The sequence below is a fragment of the Fringilla coelebs genome (assembly GCF_963513975.1).
Source record: "Fringilla coelebs genome assembly, chromosome: 15".
Lineage (NCBI taxonomy): Eukaryota > Metazoa > Chordata > Aves > Passeriformes > Fringillidae > Fringilla > Fringilla coelebs.
The window spans coordinates 8,255,466-8,273,813 of record NC_140041.1 but is presented as its reverse complement, the minus strand read 5'-3'; positions in this window follow the sequence as shown (position 1 = coordinate 8,273,813).

Here is an 18,348-nt window from a genome sequence, read left to right as displayed (position 1 = left end):
CAACATCTGATTTAGCTGTAATTTCTCACCCACTGTTTTATCAAAGTATGTGCCTTGAAAGAGAGACTTTTGTTCTTGAATATTTAAATATTTTGATGTTTACTAAAGTTCTTTGTGAGGCTTTCTGTTGTTATTGTTGGTTTGGGATTTTTTTTAAAATCCGAATTGGGGAATTTCCTGATTGTGACTAATACTACAAAACTCAATGGCAATCACTTCAGGTCAAAAAACGGTTTTTTCCCTTGCTTATATTTTTAAAAACAAAAAGTCTGAGTCAGAAATGTGGATCACAATTGAAATAGCAGACTGGGTTATTTTGTACTTACTGTTTTATCCTACTCTTTTCAAGTTCAGCTCTAAGCCAAGGATCTTGTTCTAGTGGGTAACAGGCATCTCCAAAAGAAACTGAGGGAATATTTTCATAAACAAGATACAGATAAAAGGACCTGATACAGTCATGGGCAAATTTTAGAGTGGTATCCATGCTGGCACAGAGTACCTACAGAACAGGGAGAAAGGCCAGAATTGACCTTTTTGAAGAGGAATTGTGATAAACCTGTGAGCTTGTGCTGCGGAGGAGGAAGATGAAATAGACTTTGACACTCAGACTGATCTTAACCTGGGAAATCCTGCATGGTTTGGGTGCCTATAACCTGTGTCACAGCAGCAATGCATGTTATTGTTACCTGGTTAGGGAGGATTCCCTGTTGCCAGAGAACAATCATGAAATAGCATATGGCCTTGGGACAAGGATCCCTTCCTTTCCAGCTCTCAGGCTGACTCCTGTCATCATCTCAAGCATGTCAGATAATCCTGTGACTTCTGTTTCTTTGCTTGGAAATGCCATTAACTCAAAAGGTTCCACACCTACTTGTGATCTGTGCTCCACAGTCAATAATTGTTAGAATCTCTGACTCTCCCCCCTGGCAGTGAATGTAATGCTCCCATAAGCATCATTTAGTACTTCATCTTCCACAATGGGCAGCTTTGGCTGACTTCTGACACTATTTTATGAAGAGGCATGAACACCTCCTCCCTTTGCAAGTGAGCATTTGGGGTGGGTGGGTACACAGGGCTGGACTGCAATACCTATTTCAGTATTTGTAGAATAGAACCTCAGTCCTGACAGTTATAAATTATTTTCTTAAAACATAGAATCAGCTTAGGACCATAAAGCCTTACTTAGAAATGCTTTTGGGAGTACCTTAAACCAGTAATGGCTACAGCCTTGTACATAGAAAAATATATAAATTTCTTCAAAGAATGTAAATATTCCTAGCTGAACCTACATTGATTCTTACCTTAGTGTTTGTTTTTTTTTTAATAGAGAAATGCTTGTTATTTGTAAAATTAAGAATAAAATACCTGGAATTATCTTTAAAATGAGATATTCTTTTTTTTTAATCTTCATGTTTAGAAATATATCCTAGTATCTATTGAAAGGCTGTTGGTATGAAGTTTCATTGTTTAGCAGCCAGTCTGAGATCTCTTGGGCTGTCTGTACCCTGATCCTTGTGTAAGAGCTCTCTGTGTACATCCAAATAGCAGCAGGCCTGCAGTGCCCAGGAGCCCAGCAAGAGGTGCCAGCAGCACTTGTGCAACCCAGATGAGCTGCCTGGGATCTGAGCAGAACGAAAGCAGAATGAAATACCCTTTTAGAATAACCAGCAAGTCAAGAGACAAGATTCTACCCCTCTACTCTGCTCTTGTGAGACCTCACCTGCCACGCTGTGTCCAGCTCTGGGATCCCAAATATCAGAAGGACGTGGAGCTGCTGGAGCCAGTCCAGAGAGGCCAGGGAGATGCTCAGAGGGCTGGAGCCCCTCTGCCCTGGAGCTGGGCTGGGAGAGCTGGGGGTGCTCACCTGGAGAAGAGAAGGCTCTGGAAAGACCTGAGAGCCCCTGCCAGTGCCTAAAGGGGCTCCAGGAGAGTGGGAGAGCGACTTTGGGCAATGGCTTCAAACTGATGGAGGGCAGGATTAGATAAGAGATGGAAAAGGAATTATCGACTGTGGAGGGACAAGTGCCTGCTGGAACAAGCTGTGGCTGGCCCATCTCTGGAAATATTCAAGGCCAGGTTGGATGGGTTTAGAGCAATCTGATTTAGTGGAAGGTGCCCCTGCCCAAGGCAGGGTTTGGAATGAGACCAGGTTTAATGTCTCTTCCCACCCAAACCAGTCTGTGGTTTCACATAAAACCCCTGTTGCCTCTAGCAGCCTGTGCACACTGGTTTTTCTTACATTTGGGGTCATTCTTCTGAACAGAGCCTGGGAGCAGCATTCCTGAAATTCTTGTGCAGAAACAAATGCTTTTGAGAAGAGGAAAAAAAAAAACCCCAAACCAGAGACGAGACGGCACTGTGTAGAGCCAGTTGTTTCTGGAGATGGATGTCCATAGCTGCAGGGACACAGATTTTCTGTCTCACTTGCACTGTAGATTTTTGACCTGTTATGCCAGCAAGTCATACCTGTGTCACTTGACTCTTTGCCTGACTTCTAACAAACTACAAGTGTGCTGGCTCCTAGGTCAGCTTTACTTCGAGGCAAGGTAAATAATGAGTGATAAGCAGCAACTGTCCAAGAACACCAGGTAATTGATTAAATTCCTGAAGAAAATACCTTAAAAGCCTGCAGTCATTGAGTGAGCATTCCCACTCCAGCTGTTCCCTCCTGGAGTGAGCAGCTGTGCAGGAGGGGTATTGCAGACCAGCTGAGGAGGATGTTCCTTGTTCCTGCAAAGCACTTTTGAGAGTCCCAGATTTTCTCCCCTGGGCTGTGTCAGTGTTGGCTTTCTGCTAGAAGTGAGACTTCTTGAAGTATCTTAATTGTGACCATCTGGAGGGTTCTTTGCCCCTGGGGTGAACCAACCTTATTTCCTTTTGATTTAGTCATTAATTGTTCTTAGCCATAAGAACTCTTCAGTGCTCTGACAGCTTTATCCAAGCCACCAGAGTTCATGTAGCTCCTGCTCTCAATTGCAGAGAGGGTATTGGTCAGAGGCAGCTCTCTTGTTGCGGGACTGCTGCTTTCCCATGAAGAAAGTCACTCCCACCATCCCAAGTGCCTTCACCTCAAGTCCCAAGAGGTAAATGACCTTGTGGGAACTGGGTCTGCCATATCTACAGGGACTCACAGAATCGTTCAGGTGGGAAAAAGCCTCTACAATCATCCAGTCCGATCACTTCCCCAGCACTGCCAAGCCCACCACTAAGCCCCGTCCCCAAGTGCCACATCTACACGTCTGTTAAAGCCCTCTGGTCCCGCCGGTGCCCAGCCGAAGCGCTTCTTCACCTGCCCTGCTGCAGCTCAGGGGACAATCGCGCTGGGGAAGAGGCAAGCCCGCTGTGTGAGAGGCGGGCAGGGGCAGCCGCTTCGCTCGCAGCCCCGGCGCGCCCCTGGCTCCGGGCCGGTCCTCCCGGGCTCCCCCGCCCCAGCTCCCCCAGACCTTTCCCCGAGGGCGGCCGGCAGCCGCGGCCGCCCCTCCTTCGCCAGGAAAGGGAAAGCGAAAGCGTGAGCGGTGCGAGTCGGAGCGGGGCCGCGGCCGGAGTGGGGCTGGAGGCGACGGGCGGCCCCGGCAGGTGAGCGGAGCGGAGCGGACCCGGCGGGTCGGGCAGCGGGCACCGAGGGAGCGGCTGCGGCCAGCCCCTGCCCTGCCCCTCGGAGCTCCCTTCTCCTCATCCTCCTCCTCTTCCTCCTCCTCCGGCCGCGGGCGGGTGCGAGCTCGGAGCGGTACCGCCCGCTCGGGGAGCCCCCGCTCCGCTCCGCTCCGGCCGCTGCCGGGTCCCGCCGGCTCCTGTACCCCGGGGTGGGTCCTGTGAGCTCCCGGTGGAGCCTCTGGAAGTCTGACCATCGCCTTTATTTATCTCTCATAAGTAGCTAGGTACTGGCATAGACGTTTAGGGAAGCTGTAGACGCCTGTTGAAGGCCAGGTTGGATGGGGCTTAGAGCAGCTTGGTCCGGTTCCTGCCCCTGGCTGGGTGTGGACTCAACGAACTTTTGGGTCCTGATAACCCGCACCATTCCGTGGTTCTGGGATTCTGTTCGGGGGGTTTCTTTGGTGCAAGTGTTTCCCAGAGTGCTGGGGAGCAGCTGCCCAATGCTCTGATGGTTCAGTTTATCCCACAGCAAGGTCCTGTCTTCAGGTTTTCAGTTGCTTACAATTCTGCCAACTTTAGTTGTTTGAGCTGAAAGTGTTGTGACCTGGGTGACTGCCTCAGCTTGGCTTTCCTTTCTTTGTTCGTTTATTTTCTTCCATCCAAGAGGGAGGCAAGGACTGACCCTTGGCTCTCAGATGGCCGTAGTTCTGGTGACCTTTCCTTGGAGCAGCACTGCCTGCCCAACCTCCTCCTTAACTCCAGCAAGGAATTTATATCTGGGAAGGGGGAACAGGTTTTGTAAAGATTACTTGCCCAAGTATAAGCTGATTTGCACAAATTAAAATAACTACAAATTTAATCTCTTTCTGTTCTATCTCAAGTTGGGTATTGATTGTAGCTCTGGTACAGATTGCTGCTGGTGGAGCCAGAGTGTGAAGAAAAGGTCAGGAACCTGAAGGGGGTGAGGCATTGACGTGGGTTTAGCAGACATTGCTGGGATAAAGTGCTAATGTTGAGGTTGGACTAAGACTACATTATAAGTTGCTGAGGATGGAGACCAGTGAGGGCAGGGTGCTTTACCCTTGCCTTGGCAGATGAAATTCAGTTTGTTCCTCTAGCAACAGCTGTGATCAATACATAAATGCAAGAGCCATTAACTTTATTGCCATTTATAACAAGAGGAAACCTGGAGGGAGGGTTTTTTTTCTAGAAGAGAGATGCAGAAGAGCGGTTTGCAGGAGAGCAGAAGTGTGCTGGGTCTGGTAGAGAAACTGCAGGTGGATTTGATTGAAGAAACAGGCAAAGGAGATGAGAGGTTTCTCCCCTGAGGGGCAGTTTAGCTGCTGCTAAAAGTGCTCCATTACTTGAGAGGAATTTGAGTCAGTCCTATTTGCCTTATAGGGCCTTTGCTTTTATTTTAGCAAAATATGTCTAGAACTTGTGCTGCCCAAGTAAACCTCTCGCAGCTGAAACCGCGTCCCTGGAGAAAAGGGAACGCCTTGTGTGGCTTTATTGACTTTCGTTGTTGTGGTGAAGAGCCTCAGGGCAGCCTCTCCTCTCTCTTTACCTCTGGCAGCTGATGGGAGGGACACTCTTGGAGAGAAGGTGGTTTCATGGGTGAGATGTTTTTGTTCTAAGTGAACCCTACTTAAGGAGATTTATGTACTAGTTATACAACTTAAATGGTGCTCATTTCCTATACAATTAACACAGCGATTAAACTGAATAAAGCCCACTTAACTGGATTTCTCTTACAAACACCTTATTTTCCATCAGCAAAGTAGCATGACTGAAGGGCTGCAAAACCAGCTTTCTCTGAGTGTTACAGGGAAGGGATGTTCTTGAATACCAGAGCACTGTGTTGAGTGGGTCAGAGGTGGCTGCTGATCCCTGGACAGGGCTCAGGCTCCACATATGAAACAGCTTTTGCTTTTGCACCATCTGTGGAAGGCACAGAATGAGATTTGGAGGTGACAAATTCTGCCTTCTTTTTCTCTGGGTTTCCCACAAGAGTTTTTGAAAGGCATTTGTTATATTCTGGCCACCTAAAGCATTTACCTGGTGACCTCCATGTCTTGCAAACTTAAAAAATGTCCTTCCTGGGAACAATTGAAATACTGCTCCTTCCTGGGAAATGTGGGCTGAGAGCCTTGGAAATTAAAGATGCAGAGGTGCTGGGCTCATCCTGCCCCAGTCCTGCAGAGCCATGATGCTGAGGGATAGGCTGCCTGGTCCTGCCAGCACCGGCCTGGGGGCTGGGCAGCCTGCTAATTACCTGCTTGTCATTAGAGGCAGTGACACCTGCTGATGGGGAGAACTGAACCGGCCTTTCTGGAAGCGTGACATTGATTTTAACATGGTGTCAATGTGCCTTTAGTTTATTCGACTATCACTATCTGTGCTTGTCTGGCAAGGCTTTTCACAGGCCCGTGAAAAGCTGCAGGAATGTTTGTCCTCAGGAGCTCCAGTCCAGCTGCCATGCTTTCTTTGTTGAGGGGTGATGTAATACTGTCACGGCATGAGGTCAGTGATGATGGGAGTGACTGGAGATGATAAAACTCAACTGGTTCTCTGCCCCTGTTAGAGAAGGGTAACTGGAAAAAACAGCAGGCTGGCATTATCATTCCAAACGAGTTGTCTGCATGGGGCAATGCTCCTTAACTGGGAGTGTTGCCGCCTCTGCCAGCAGTGCCAGTGGAGGATGGACCAGTTCCCCCCAGCCCTGTTTGCATCTCAGGCAGTGCAGTGGCTGCTGCTCCCTCCGAGGGAGTTTAACTGAGCAGTGGAGAAACCAGCTGTTTGTTTGTGCTGAGATAATGGAGATAGTGCAATGGACAAAGGATAAGATCCAGAAACTGATTGTCTTATCTGCTCAACCCTTGGAGTTCAGCCTCCGGGAGAAGCCAGAAGGGGTGCAGAGGAGGAGCCTGATCAGGGACAGCCCGGCTCAATTTCTCTCCACTACCATACACCAATTTTCTCATCCTGATATTTTTCCCTCCCTTAGAGGAAAGAAAAGGCACAGCCAAAAGCCTTCTTGAGGAGGTCAGTAAGCATGGCAGCAACCATTCCCTTCTGAAAGTTGCTTTTCTGAAACAACAAACAGCATTGCATAAAATAGCTGATGCTTCCCATGCAGCTGTTGCATCATCTTTCTCTGGACCATAAAATTGTAGTTTGGGACAGCCTGGTGATAACAAGCATCAATATGGGAGGTCCCTTGGCACATGAAGGAGCTCTAGAGGAGCTGGCTGCAACAGAGCTTTAATTTATACCAAATACTCAGTGCAAATACAAGCATCTCGTGCTGGGCAGAAATCAAGGCAGTGACTGTCCCCCCGGGCTGGTACTGGTGAGGCCACACCCCAAACCCTGGGTTCAGTTTTGGGCCCCTTGTGACAGGAAAGATATTGAGGGGCTGAAGTGTGTCCAGAGAGGGGCAACAGAGCTGGAGAAGGATCTGGAGCACAAGTCTGATGAGGAGCAGCTGAGGGAGCTGGGAGCACCCAGCCTGGACAAAAGGAGGCTCAGGGGGAACCTTCTCACTCTCCACCACTCCCTGGCAGGATCAGGAGCCACGTGGGGATCGGTCTCTGCTCGCAGATAATGTGATGGAACAAGAGGAAAGAACCTCAGACTTGGGGGGGTTTGGGTTGGAAATGAGGAAGAATGTCTTCCCAGGAAGGGCTGTCAGCCCCTGCCCACGTCCCTGACACACATCCCTGACACACGTCCCTCCCTCCTGCACACAGAGCAGCCCTGCTCACAGTGTGGGGCCACAGCTGCTGCTTTCAGGCACTGACACCCCAGGTGAGTGTCACAGCTGGGAAATGACTTTGATTTTTGCAGATGGGTTTGAGTGGTGAGACATCCCTTCTCACTTTGAGCTACCCCCTTTCCTGGTTGGGTGTAGCCTAAAGGAGATGGAGAGGAGTCCTGGTTTCACCCTGGTGAGGAGGAGCTTTGCTGCTGCAGCACAGCTCTCCCTGTGACTTCCTCTGCAGGAAGCACTCAAGATGACCCACAAGGTTTCCAACTTTCCTCCTTTTTTTGAGAGAGAAAAACATTCCCTAAGTGCTTTTCCTCCTGTTCAGCAAATGACTTAAATTGTTGATTCTTAGCCCATTTTAAATGAGGTTTTGAGTTCTGCCCTGGATACAGCATTCAGTGCCTGCTCCAACAAAACCAGGCTCGTGACCTTGATGGCAGGAATTGCATGATTAGCTCAGAGTTGGTTTGTTGTTTGAAGAGAATGGAGGGTGCTGTTTCCCAGCATAAACAGAATTGAGACAGCTTTAGGAAGAAAGAATTATATCTATTTGTTGAAGTACATCTTCCTCTGTAATTTATTTTGTCTGTTTTCCTTTGTTTACAGCTAAGAACTTACTTGGAGAAAGGGACTAAAAAGACTATGTGAGTGTTCAGTGAGAGGATATTTCTCCTTTATAGTCATCAAACCTGTTTGACAATGTCTGTTCTTTTGCCTTGGAAACATCATGGGAAAAAGAAAAAAAAAAATCCCAGGTGACTGTTTTTTAGGCAAGTAATACAGATGGAGTATAGATAAGCTTTTTAAATGGGAGTTGAGTCTGTAACTGTTGCTCACTCTACACTGTGGGCTGTAGAAGTCCTGGGTCTCCCTGTCAAGGCAGAGGTACCCTGTCCCCTTCTCCCAGTGCCTTGCTTTCCATGAGAGGGCATTTGGGCTGGACTGGAGCATCCAGCTCTGATCCAGCTCTGGGTGTGTTCACTGGAGACACAGAGCCAGGCTTGCAGGACCACCGTGTAGAGTCACTCAGACTCAGGGCTGGGTGGCTTGGCAGACCTTGCAGCTGTGTGTGTGACCCTGGGCACGTCTGGGATCAGTTCTGCCTTCCCAGTGTGCTGCATTGGCCCCACCACTGGAGCCAGACTGGTGCTGCTGGTGCAGGCTGGGTGCTGGTGTCAGCTGGGCTGGGCACTCTGGGGCTATTTTGAGCCCAGGGAAGGTGAGCCTAAGAGCACGACTGTATTATGGCTTCAGGCAGGAAGGATTGTAGCTTTCAAGTCAGTTTTTTGTGTTTGTTAGGGCTTGTAATGTTGACATATTTGATTTGGACCTATTTGCAGAAGTGTCAGGTTTCCTCCTGGCACTGGTGTTTCTAAGGACAGATTGCATGGCAGTGCAGAGACAGCCCTGAGGACCCGGGTCTGTGTTAGCAGAGGCTTTCCTTTGTTTGTGGTCTGTTCTTGGAGGACACACCCTGCTAAGGAAAGAAAAAAACAAAGATTAAAGAAATAGGAGCACTATTCTGTGATGTCTTTAGTGCTGGTTTGAAACTGATCAGCAAATGTAAATTTGGAGAGGGTCTTCTGACAAGGGCTTGGAGTGACAGGACAAGGGGGAAAAGGGCTTCAAACTGGCAGAGGGCAGGGCTGTATTGGATTTTGGGAGGAAATTCTTCCTTGAAAGGGTAGTGAGGCACTGGCACAGGCTGCTCAGAAAAGTTTGGAAGTTCTCATGGCCTGGCTGGATGGGGCTTGGAGCAACCTGGTCTGGAGGAAGGTGTCCCTGCCCATGGAGGCAGGGTTGGAACAAGATGAGCTTTGGGATCCCTTCCAGCCCAAGCCATTCTGTGTTTATGCCACTCTGATGATGATAAAAGCGCAGAGAGCTGGCAGAAGGCAGGCAGGGTGATAAAGCTGGGTCACTGGGTCACTGCTGCTGGCTCATTCCTGCTGCCCTGATCTGGTTGTTACTGCTGCTGCTGCATGGTGAAGTACGTCATCAAATCCTGTAAAGTTCCAGTGTCACTTGGAAGGAGGAATAACCCAGTGCCTGCAGGGGCTGGAGGTGTTTGTGTGTGCCAGCAGCAGAAATAACCCAGTGCCTGCAGGGGCTGGAGGTGTTTGTGTGTGCCAGCAGCAGGGCAGGCCAGCAGAGCCCCACGCTGTCACTGTCACAGCTGTGCTGGGGAAGCCTGACCGCAGAGGCTGCATTGAGCAAGAAAGAGACACCCTGGGAATAAACCCTGGAGTCTGGAGGAACAAAGCCAAGCACCAGGATCAGGGTCACTGTGTTTAGGAGTGTCCATGATCACTGTAAACCTGCCAGGGTGGGGAGCCATGTCAAGGGTCGCTGTGCCATAAATAGGGAGTTATGATGTGCTGTGTGAACCATGAGTCATCAGAATATAAAATATTGCTTCCTGTAGGTCAGGGTGAGGTAGCAGAGACGTGCAGAGCTGAGGGGTGAACAGGATGGGGAGGGGGATGGGGGCACTGTTTTGGTGTGGTTTGGGTAAAGAAACACCTCAGCCCAAAGCGAGGTACAGATGTGTATCCACGTGCCAGAAAATGGCAAAGCTGAAGTGTTTTACTGCTCACAGAAGGATGAAGAAGTGTTTAACCCACTGAAAGTTATCACCAAGGAAGTTTTCCTGAAATGAAAATAATGGCTACAAGTAAACAGTTTTATCAAAAACTCAGGTGTTTGCTAAAAATCCCCCAGATTGGCAGGAAAGTTTTGGCTTTTCCTTGTGCTTACTCAGGGAAGCGGGCAGACTGCTTCATAGCTGATTAGTTGCAGCCTAAAAGCAATCATAATTTTGGCTTCTGGACTGCATACAAAAAAACCTGCTATGATATCCAGGTATTATAAAATAAATTCATAAAAATTTAAACCATATTGCTAAATGAATTCTGTTCTTAAAGCATGATAAGTTTCTAATGCTGATGTATTTGATTTAATGATGATGATTTAACAAACCTGACTGGCACTTTGGGTTTGCAGTTGTGTTATGGCCAATATTTCCTAGAGTTATTTATATAATTAAGCTTTAATTTAGTCTTACTAGTTTAACCCTGTGATAACCATTCCAATTGCCCTCTGGAACATCTTTTTGTGTCCCAGACTCCAGTGACAGGAAGAAATGATCCAGATAACTCCGACCTTGCCTTCAGTCTACAAAGCAGGTACCCAGCAGAACTCAGCAGAATGCTGCCCAGGAACTGCCTTCCTCTGGGGAAGCACCCAAATCCATGCCCTTGTAGTTCTGGAGGGGCTAAGTTTGCTCTACAGAGGGTTTTGGATGGGCTCTTATGTTGGATCCACCCTGCTCCACCCACCTGGGAACCAGTGCTGGTCATAAGAACTGCTGCAAGTGGCCCAGGCAGATAGGAATGATGCCAAGGCTAAATGCCTTCTGGTTGACCCAGGAAGAGTAAAAATGTTGAGTTCAGGATAGGGGGAAAAAAATCTCATAACAGAAGATGTTCCTAAAGCAGCCATTTCTCCTAGCAGCGTTTAAATTGCACAGAGCATACTGGGGCTACACACCTTCCTTCTCACATACAGACTGTCCTTCTCACATACAGACTGTCCCTCTCACAGGACATATATGTGAGAAGGAAGGTGCTTTGTCCCAGTATGCTCTGCACAATTTAAATGCTGTCAGGAGAAATGGCAATGTTAGGAATGTCTTTGGTCATGAGATCTACTTTTCTGTGAGCTGCTTGGACTCACTGAGGCTGTTGAAAGTGATTGCACTGTGAATATCAGGTTTCTCAGGGAAAAGGGAAGGCTAGCAAATGCCTTGTCCCCTGGCAGATCAGTTTGAACTGCAGCTGGAAACGCTTTGCTTTAGCCATGGACTCTGCCACTTTGATTGACTGTGCTGATGCTATATGAAGAGTTGAGAAGGGAAGTGTGAGTCACTAGTGTGTTTTGTCTAGTTTACAGACTGCAAAAGGACTATGAAGGCCAGGACAGGCTTTTTGTTGAAGGACATTTTTTTGTGAGCAGAGGCTGGATGTTTTGAAGGGGTTTGGGATCTGTGAGAGTGAGAGGATAGCATGGTACATAGAACTGGAGAGAAGGTGCATATTTCTGGGGAGGTGGATGCAGTTCAGTGGGTGTGAGTTACATGTTGAACAGCTGATGGCACAGAACAGGTTCTAAAAGGAATTGCTGCAATTGCCTTTTCTTTTGCAGCTGATAAACTGCTCAGCCAAGAATGACAGGATTCCTCTTCCGTCCCCACTACGTGCAGGATCCCGTTCTGTCAGTGCCCAAGAGCCAGGACTCACAGCACAGCTCTTCCAAGAACTGCTCCCACAGGAATGGGGTCAGGCCAGAAAATGCTGGGCTTTGTCCTGGGCACTGTCAGCGCTCAGCAAAGCAACCACACGATGGTGGTGTCGGCTCTCAGAAGGAGGAAACAAACCCAGCCCAGCTCAAAAGCACACCCCCAGGACACACCAAGTCAGGAACATCCCTGCTCTCAAATCAACCGTGTCAGGACAAAAACGTTTGGCTGATCTTCCCCTCCCAAGTGCATACTCTTCTTTGCACCACATTCAAACGGCAACACCAACTCCTTTACCCAGCAAAGCTTTTCACGCTCCAAGAGTGAAACTTCTAACAAACTTGAAAACATCTGGCCAAAACAGAGCTCACAGAAGTGCCAGCTGAAAAAGCTCTTGCTGCCTGCAATTTCAGCTGCACCCATCAAGCTGATGGCATGCACCCTGCTATCAGCACTTTCCTTCTCAGCTCTAGGTACCATCCTAAGCCTCCAGCCTCACAGAGTCAGGATCCAAATGGAACGGACCACAGCTCACACACTAAAGCTAACAGGACAGAAAGCTCAACAGCTGGGTGCCTGCATTCCCACTTGCAGTTCAACAGCTCTAACCCAGAGAACTGCATATTGGGAAAAGCCTTTAAATTCACTAGGCTGACCCAAAGTGTGCATCCAAGTTTGCTTTGCCAAAGAGAGGAACTAGAAGCTCATCTCAAGAGAAATCACGTCCTCTCCTCCAAAATACAAAACTTCCAGTGGCTGATCCCATACAAAACTGCCAGAACACTTGTTTACCTGCTCAGGGCACGAGATCTGCTGCACACCAAGCCTCAGAGTAGCTGCTTACCTTGTCCAAAAGAAGTGTGCTGGCAGAATTTCAAGGAGGTCACCTCTGAGAAGTGGGAGCTACATGCCAAATTGAATTTTTCAGGAGACCACCTTCCAAAGATGGATACCATCTCCATAATTATACACATTGAGGCAGTGCTTTCACACCAAATATGCCAGGACAGAAAGTTGCTGCTGCTGTTGGCCTGCACATAGCAAGCAGAAGTTGCATACCATGTCTCCAGTATTGAACACGTCCAACAATGGCTCCTACACAGAGGGGGCCAGGACAGAAATCTCTTGCTGGACTGTACCTTCCCATGGTACCTGGACATCTGCCCTACCAACACTGGCACTGTGTCCTTTGCTTCCCAAGGAAAGGCACTCAAAGTCACTTGGCTTTGCCTTGCCTTCAGTGCCTTGCCTGGTTTTCCCTAGCCTAGCCTGGCTTTGCCTGCCTTGCCTCCTGCTCCTTGCCTTGCCTTCCATGCAGACAAGGCACTGCACAGCAAGGGCAGGCAGGCAAGGTCAGAGCAGTGAGGGGAAAGCAGATGGAGGGGTGGGAAAGAGCAGGCCCAGAAGTTAGAGGCAAGGCTGGTCATAGGAATGTAAGCCCAGTGAAGGGTAAGGCAGGCAGAAAACAAGAAGGGCAAGGCAAGGCCTGGGAGGAGAGCAGTAGGCAGGTAAAGGGTGGGGCATGGGCATGCAAGGGAATGTGGGGCTGGGGAGGGTTTGCAGGGCAAGGCAGGGAAATTGTTGGGATTGGCAAGGCAAGGCAAGTGAGATGTGCCTTCAAGGACTGCTGGTGTACGAGGACAGCCAGGCACAGAATGCTCTGTCTGGCCTTGATCCCACATGGGCTGTCTGTGATCTGTGCCCAAAGCACTTGGGCCACCCTCTTTCCTGTGTATGCAAAAGAACTGTCATTCTGGTCCCAGAGCCCAAGGGATAAATCTGGATTGCTTGTCCAAAATTTAACACGTGCAAGCACTGATCCCACACCAGAAATACCCAGAAAGGTGGGTCTGGCTGCATGGGACCTCCCCATGGCTTCTTCTCACATGCTTCTGAAACACTGGGGTTGTGTGATTAGCCTTGGGAGTCCTCAGGGGAGCAGGCAGGGCAGGACAGGGCTGGGACGTGCCCAGAGAAATGGGATCCTGAGTTCCAGGTGAGGGAGGGGTGAGCAGAGGAACAGAAGGCAAGGCAGGGGGTCAGAGGCAAGGCAAGACAATCAGTGGCTTTGCAAGGAAACAAAAAAGGTAGCCAAGGCAATGGAGTCTTAGAAGGAGAAGGAAATGAAAGGGTTGACCTGGACAAATGGGAAGGGAAGTCAGCTGGGGGTTGGGTGAGAAAGTCCATAGAAAACAGTGGAGGGGAGGAAGGCTTAGGGAAGGCTACAGACTGCACAGCAGGGCAGAGTAGAGGAAGGGACAGGAAAGGCAAGGAGATGCAAACAAGGTGTAGGCCTGGAGGTAAGGCCCTGGAGGAACGCTGTAGGCAGGGCAGGGGTGGGGAATGGGCAGGCAAGAGAATGCAAAGCAATGGAGGATCAGCAGGGCAAGGCACGGAGACTGCTGGGGCGCCAAGGCAAGGCAAGTGACAGGTACATTCAAGGACTGCTGGGACACAAAAGCAGCCAGGACAGACTGATCTGTCTGGCCTTGATCTCGCATGGGTCATCTCTGATCTGCATTTAAAACACTTGGGCTACCTGCTCTCCTATGTATGCAAAAGAAATGTCATTGTGGAGCCCAAGGGCAAAATGTGAATTTTGTGTCCAAAATTCAAGACATGCAAGGATAGGTGCCAGAACAAAGCTGCCAGGACAGATGGGTGTGCTTGCACGTGAGCTCCTCTGGGCTTCCTCTCACAGGCTCTTCAAACACTGGAGGTATGTGAAGGCCCTGAGAGTCCCAGGAGGAGCAGGCAGGGAAAGGCAAGTTGAAGAAATTCCGCAAAAAGAGGGGTGTTGAATTCCAGGGGGGGGATGGGTGGGCAAGTCACTGGATTGCAAGGAACTGGATTGGAAGGAAGGGCAAAGGAAGGATGTGGATGGGTCAGGAAAGTAAAGGAGAAGGATGGTCAGGAATGATGAGGAAGTGCAAGGCTGGGTAGGAAAGGCAAGGCAGTGTAAAGGGAGGTGGGCAATATGGGGGGTGTCTTAGAGGAAAATGCACAGCACGGCCAAGAGAAAAGGGGTAGAGAAGTCAAGGTGGGAGAGGGTGAGTGCAGCTGAGAAAGAAAGAAAGTGCATAGCTCCAATGTGTGTGTGTGAAGTTTGAAGGATGTAAAGGGAAGAAAGCTGTCATTTTCAGAGTGAATGGATAGTTTTGAACATAAATGGCAATGGGCAATGTCCAAGTAGCCTTTTTCTCCTGGCACACCTGTGTGTGTGAGATATAGCCAGGGTTCAGATTCAGACTGCAGGCAGGACACAGAATGTGATGGTGTGAATAGCTGAGCAGGAAAGCACAGAACATCAGCATGTTCCAGCAGCAGCAGTTTGTGCCAGAAGGAGATGGACGCGTGGGACTCCAGCAATATGACAATACACTCAGCTGAGAGGCAAAGTGCAATGCCTCAGTGTGTGCTCTGGAAATGAAAGGCTGCAAGGAAAAGGCAAGGGGCCAGGTCAGTGAAGGCTGTCTGTCCTGGCACACTGAGCTGTTTGAAGGTGAGCTGCTGTTCTGTGCCACTGAGGACCCGGTGACACTGGGAGGATGTGCTTGTCCATGCAGCTGAGAAGGAAAGTCAGAATCACCTGTATGTGTGGCAGAGTTTGTAGGCTGCAAGGGGAAGGTGTAGGCTTTTGGCTGTGGTACTTGTTGCAAGGAAGCGGCTGCTGATGCATTAGAAATTGGATTTTTTATGAATTAGGAAAATAAATTTCATATTCCCATCGGCACAAGTGCATGAATGTGTACGTTGTATCTTAATTATCTGGTCTTCTGGGGCTGTTAGACTTTTTTAAGGAGGTTTGAATCAGGGATCAGTTCTTATGCCAGGCTTTGGGTCTTCACTTAACTATCTGTGGGACTCCATATAGATTTATTATCCTAAAAATAGAGTACTATACCCTAGTCAGATATTATCTAGAGATTGTTTGACTGCTGCACTGCAAATTAAATATGTTTAAAAGGAATTTAAATAAAATGTGCTTTGGAAAAGGAGAACACCTATTTTAGTATTTAAGTGTCCTCAAAGATGTTGGCAGGAGTAATTTCTCCTTTGCACATGTAAAACATTGGTTCAGATATGCCATTATAATATACACTCCTTTCAAGGATATAGTTCACATATGCTCTTTTCAAGCTGTTATACTAGGATACAGCAAAAGTCAAATTTAAGATTGTAAACTGGAAGAAACCCTATTTTGTAGTGCATAAAATGCACCTCTGGAATTTTCAGTTCTTCTTTTCTGCAGTGTTACAAATACCATTATAAAAGGTATATATAAAAGGTATATATAAAACGTATCATGGCTTATGAGCTAAAAAAAACAACCCTAAGAAGAGAGAGAGAAAAAAAAATCAACCATAAACCCTGTGGCTGTGGTATGTTCATTTCATGTTTGTGGTTAATATTTCCCAGGCTGCTTCAAGGTGAGGGTAAGTTCAGTCATCACACTGCCTCTTGCTAGTCTGCTGATGTTTCTAAATTACTCTGATAAAAGACTGTGAAAAATGAACCTGTGGTGAATTGCATCATCCTTGTTGTGTGTGTTCAGATGGGGGCACGACACAGAACCCTCGTGTTCAGGTCACGCTCAGCACCCCCCAGTGGGGGCCATCCCATGGGCTCTGCTCTGATTTACCCAAATGTCCCTGCATTTCCAGCTGGGTTGCTTTCCTCCTCTGCCCTGCAAATCTTGCATCAGCTTGTGGCTGGGGAGACACCAGATTTCTCTTTGATGGAAGGTGAAAAGCTGCTCTGGGGGGAAGCCCCCAGCTGCTGAGCACAGGACCCCAGTGCTCAGTGAATGGCAATGAATAGGAGACTCTGAAGTGTTCTAGGCCAGGTTGGATGGGGCTCTGGATCAGCCTGCTCCAGTGGAAGCTGTCCTTGCCCATGGTGGGCTTTGGAGGTCTGTTCCAGCCCAAACCATTCTGTGATCCTATGAAGCAGCTGCTAGGTGAAAATGTGAGTTAAAAATTGGTACTGAGAAACACTTGCAATAAAACAATGTCTCCAAACATGTCTGTATAAACAAAGTACATCACCACAAGTTACTGTAGGAAGAAGTGGGGAGTACCTGCTTGGCAGAATGTTAGAAATTAAACCAAGCCCAGGCTCTGTGGGTGTAGCTGGGTTTGCTGGCTGTTGTGGTGCTGGAGTATATTTAAGTGGTTTATTTATATGTAAATATGAGAAAGCAGAAACATAAACCCTGCTGTGTATTTGGCTATTCTAAAATAAACCTGCACAACCATGTGTTTTGAGGGAGGTAATGCAGATGCTACAATCATATCAAGCAGGGAGTACCCCTGCTGGCAGCCTGCTATTTTTGCATAAGAGGAAAAATTCTCTCTTAAATAAGAAGTGCCTCATAAATCAGTTAATGGTGTTTCCATCAGCCCCATGCCCTGGGCAATCTGGGGTTTGGCTCCAACCTCCCACTTTCCCACCCATTATAAAGCAGGAGTGACTGTGCATGAAAGGAGATGCCTGGATGTGAAACCAGCTGAGAAATATCCCAGTCACTTCTCTTTTCCCATCAGATATTGCTTCAGTTCCTGTTTCCTAATACTGCCTCTTTCATGGTCTCCAAGCCCTCTGCCTAGTTTGTTGTCAAGGATTCCTGAACCTTGGAGAAAGACATACCTGAGCTATTTTAAATCTTTGAGGTTCCTATTGCATCTTGTCTTCAAAAGGGTGTTTATTATCATTTCTACATAATCATTTCCTCTTTTATGACTACAAGCAATACAAGCTAGAGTAAGACATTTGCACCATGCTATCTGTAGAGCTCTGGCCACAGTTCTTAAAGGGCTTTTCCACCCAAAATGATGATCCTATGGAATTGGTGGGTGTGTGGTACATGGTTCCTGAATACTCAGCCAGTCCCACAGCAGCCTGATCACGAGCAACTGTCCATAAAAGCCCCACTGACTTCTGCAGCTATAATTTTCAGAGCTGTAAGGAAAAGGAAATAGGAAGTAAAGCTGCTGTAATGCATTTTTTGCATGCTTCAGTGTGGTGCTGTTTACTTTGTGAAAGTTTTTTTTATCTCCATTTGCATTTGAGTGTTGTAACCAGCAGCTGCAGCTCTTCAGCTGAGCTCAGCGCTGGGGTTTTCCATGGTGCAGTTGACCCAGGGGCACTTCTCAGTGGCTGCATCCTGCCATCAGCCAGGGCTTTGCCGTGATGTTATTTAGCACAGGGGGAAGGGAAAGGAGCCAATAGATCCATTTATCTGGAAGCAGGAGGCAGGAGCCTCCCAAGGGCAGCAGAGCCAGGCTGGGAGCTGGCAGCACATCAGCTCCTCTCTGCAAAGGTACTCTGATATCATTTGAAATTTTCATTGCTTGCTACCCAGGCACAGAAGTGGTGGAGAGATACCAGAAGTGCAGTCCAGACAGTGGAGATGCACTGGTTTGCCAATATCCTGGGGCTGGAGAGAAGACCCTAAACTAATTTACTGGGACACTGGGGAAGAACTGAGGGCAGGTAAACCTAGGCCCTGTAGCTTTAATAACTGTTGGTCAGGTAATTCCATCTAAGGAAGTTTGTATCTTGTTTGAAGTGCAAGTAGCTTAAAGCTGCTGCAGCCATTCTTGGATTTAATTCTGTTTTACCCTCTGAAGATCAGTAAAACAGTGGTTTCCATGCAGTGGGTGCTGTGGGCTGTCATGGGTTGACA